This window comes from Malus sylvestris, chromosome 14 (genome assembly GCF_916048215.2).
Source record: "Malus sylvestris chromosome 14, drMalSylv7.2, whole genome shotgun sequence".
NCBI lineage: Eukaryota > Viridiplantae > Streptophyta > Magnoliopsida > Rosales > Rosaceae > Malus > Malus sylvestris.
This window is the reverse complement of record NC_062273.1, coordinates 22,122,242-22,126,131: the sequence shown is the minus strand read 5'-3', so window position 1 is coordinate 22,126,131 and position 3,890 is coordinate 22,122,242. Positions and strand designations below refer to the sequence as shown.

The 3,890-nt window shown below is 34.7% G+C and overlaps 1 long non-coding RNA gene across 1 annotated transcript; it reads right to left on the bottom strand.

The window, feature by feature from the left end:
- Positions 1–2,092: 2,092 nt before the first annotated feature.
- LOC126600535 (uncharacterized) lies at positions 2,093–2,907 on the bottom strand. The gene is made up of 2 exons (XR_007615463.1): positions 2,867–2,907; positions 2,093–2,646 (listed from the first exon to the last, which is right to left on the bottom strand). It is a non-coding gene; the product is annotated as an uncharacterized LOC126600535 (long non-coding RNA).
- Between the last annotated feature and the right edge of the window lie 983 nt (positions 2,908–3,890).

Here is a 3,890-nt window from a genome sequence, read left to right as displayed (position 1 = left end):
ATTTGTGAAAGAATTAGGAACTCTTTTGTGTTTGATTTCCACAATTTTAAGAGATCAAAGTCACCAACAACAATGCTAATATAAGTAGGGTTTTATTTTCAAATTATTGGAATATTATAAATATGTGTTATATAATTATGTATTATATAAATTATAAATTATAAATTATATTGTATTTTCCGTATGGTACGGTAATACCGTGGTAATGGTATCCATTACCAATACCGTACCAAGAAATTTCAGTACGGTACAATACCGTACCATTACCGATTGGTACAAAAAATTTGGCACAAAATCGGTATGGCACGGTTGGCAATTCGGTTGGCACGGCAATTTGGCAAAAAAATCCACCCCTACATGGATCTGACATTCTTTCTTTGGAGTCCTAGGATTCCAAAATGACATTACAGTTATTAGGCATTCACCTCTCTTCAATAACCTGACGGAGGGTAAATCACCTTAACTTGACTACTACATCAACGAGCGTCAGTACAATATGGGGTATTACTTGGCATATGACATATATCCAAAGTGGGCGACACTTATCCAAGCAATTGCAAACCATGTGGATGACGCCCAAAGGTGGTTTACCTTACACCAAGATGCATACCGGAAAGATGTTGAGAGAGCTTTCGATATTCTACAAACACGGTGGAAGATCATTAAGGAACTGGTAAGAAGGTGGAGTCGAGAAAAATTGAACTCCATCATGATGTCGTGCATCATATTACACAACATGATTGTGGAGGATGAGCGAGATGGCTATATTGATGGAGAGTCTGATGACGACCAAGATGATCCAAATAGGCCAAGGAGGGCTCATGCAAAAATATATGATGGACTTAATTTTCCTTTGAATCCAAGAACTAGTAATATCTCTTTAAATGAGTACATGATGCGCTATAGAATGATACGTTCGCATGCCACAAAAAAGTACCTACAACAAGATCTTGTTGCACATCTTTGGGCCAAAAGAAGTATGAAGTAGGCGTTTAAGTTTATGTTGTTAAATGTTTTTTTTTTTAATGTTGCTTAAGTTTCATGTTGTTAATTTTTTTTTTTAATGTTATTTAAGTTTGATGTTGTTTAATGATCTTCCATATTATTTAATGTTGTTTCATGGCTTACGTAGTTATAGGAAAAAAATTCGAATTTTTTATTTTTTAAATTTTGTCCAAAAATAAAAATTCAATTCCAACGGCTACCTGCCGTTAGCTAGCCGTTGCAATTCAAACCTTGGGGGGGCCATAGTTGGCTGGCTAGCTAGATTGGACCAGCCGGTTGGCCTGATTTGGTATTTTTTTCCTGGTGGGGCCCACGAGCCTTTTAGCCTAGCTGATAGGGATTTTTACTACTCATGTGAACAGGCTTAAATCTCCTATTTTACTTGCAAGAATCACAAGGTTATTGTAGTATAAACGGATTTCGCAAGGTCATCTCCACAGGGATTATTAAATAATTCGAACTAATCAGATTTCATTTAATTATTGTAAAGTAGAAATTGAAGTGATTGATTTTATAACCTAATTAAAATAAAAACGAATTTAATGAATTAAAATAAATAATCTGCAATATTAGGACTAGAGAGAAGAAAACAGTTATGAGAAAATCAAATTAAGAAAGCACTAGGGTTCCACCATCACCTAGCAATCTTATGAATTTTTACCCATTACTTATGATCTATACATGCTACTTTGAAGGTTAAATTTTCCTAATTCATATTCTACTTGGAACCTCCAACATAGAACGTATATCTAACATGCAACCCGTCCGGACGTTCGGATCAAATCTAAACATGAAAGACTCATTATGCTTTATGAAAATCCTTTGAAAAATCATGCAATCCTTAAGACGTGATATTCATCTTAAGAGAAATTACAATTATTAATCACAAGAAGCCAGCGTCAATTTCAGGGAACCTTCCGACCAAAATTGCATCAAATTACTTTTCTAAAGATCCTAATGGTGATCAGGCATTAAGACAATTAGATAGTTTTTATCCCGGTGATTAACAATTCAAAATATGCATGCAATCAATCATAAGCAATTAAATAAAAATCACATATTCATGCTAAGGCTCAAGGCTTCGCCCTAACAAAAGGAATTAGTTCCGCATATTCATAATTGAAATCATAGAAATATCTATTAAGAAAATGATTGAAAACACCTTCAAGTAGAAAATCTTCAAAACCCTAGCACTTCTCTCTGTCTCCAATATTGCATAAAATAAAGCGTCCCCTAAAACTGTAGAGGGCCAAGCAATATATTTGCTAAGCCACCACACAAACCCTAGCAAACTAAAATTAATAAAAACCCTAAATAAAAATAGTAAAATTCGTCTAAAATCTGAACAGCCACGTTTTGGCCCATAAGCTGCTCCAAAACTGGCCCAATATAGCTGGATTTAATGTTTGGAATATTCTGAATACTTTTCCAGAAGGCCACGAACCCATCCAAGGTCATCTTGGGCTCCAAAAACGTCATTTAAGCCAAAAAACGTCATTTTCCAGCACTGCGCGCTGCTTCTTTATTTCATCGCCAGAAAATAACCGCTTGGTGGAAAAATCCCAAATTTTGATACGATCAAGCTAAGTGACTCACGAACGTCCTCCAACTGGAATTACTCCAAAATTCGTCCATTTGGTCCTGTTTTGCTCCAGAGGAAGTCGAAAGTCCTATATTAAAAATACAATTCAAAGTATCAAAATTCTTCCAATATATTAACCAAAATATACTAAGATTAGGGTAAAATATATAATATAAAATCTACTCATCACTAGCCCTCGGTTGAAGATGATTTTTATGTCATGTCATTTCAGGCTATTTTTAATTCTATAACCCTCTGGCCGAATCGGTTGAAGATTACCTTAGTATGAAGTTGGCCACTTCGAGGGAAGTCTAGGCTGGGCGGCTCAGCCCAAACTACTCCGTAGCGACGTAGCTCCTTATGTTCATATTGAAAAAGCATAGGGCCGGCATGGGATGTCCGTGTAAATAATTTTCTAAGTTGGGATGTGATAGTAAAAAAGAACGTTTCCAATGCACGTAATAAGGTAGTGTGGGGTAACCCTAAATAGTAAGGGCAGACTTTGGATGCCAATGGGACAGTCACAATGTCCATTAGATCACGAGGATAGTCCTTGAATATTAAAGGCAGCTTAAGCCTTTTCCCTCTTGCATTTGCAATATCATTATTCTTGTCGACCTCTCTCTCTTTCCACTTTTGCATCTGTTAACGTTTTACATTGATTACACCTTCATTGGGGTCCATAATTTTAATTTTCACTAGTCCTTTATGTTATTTTTATAGATTTAGTGGGTCCTTATGTAAATAAGGTTTTGTTTTCTATACATTTATTTGATATGCCATTTCTTTCATAAGCATTTGAATTCAAGTTTCAAAAAAATTCTAAGTTTTGGAGGTTTTTTAATTTTTAATTTTTTTAAACCATTTTTAGAAGGAGAGGGAGAGTTAGAAATCTATTACGATAATTTAGGATAAGGCAGAGTTTTGAACACAGGACGTATGCTCGAGATTTGTAATTCAAGGGTCAAATAAAGCCTTAGCTTACAACGATAGTGTTGTTTATATTTTACATTGATTACACTTTTATTGTAGTCTAATATCCTATCCCTCATGCGTCTTGGATTCGGAACTCTTCATTTTCTAAATTATTATAATAATTTTGAACCTTCTTCACACTCCTTAATAATAATAATTAAAAATATAAAATATAAAAAGCTCGACACAAATTTGATTAGATTGGGTATTTCTTAACTTGAGATTTTATTTCGAAAAAGATGAAGGTCTTATTTAGAGTTGGGGTTGAAAACGTTCAAACCAATCCATCGATTCAAGTTGCACCTCTAGATAAGTTGAATTAGTTTGC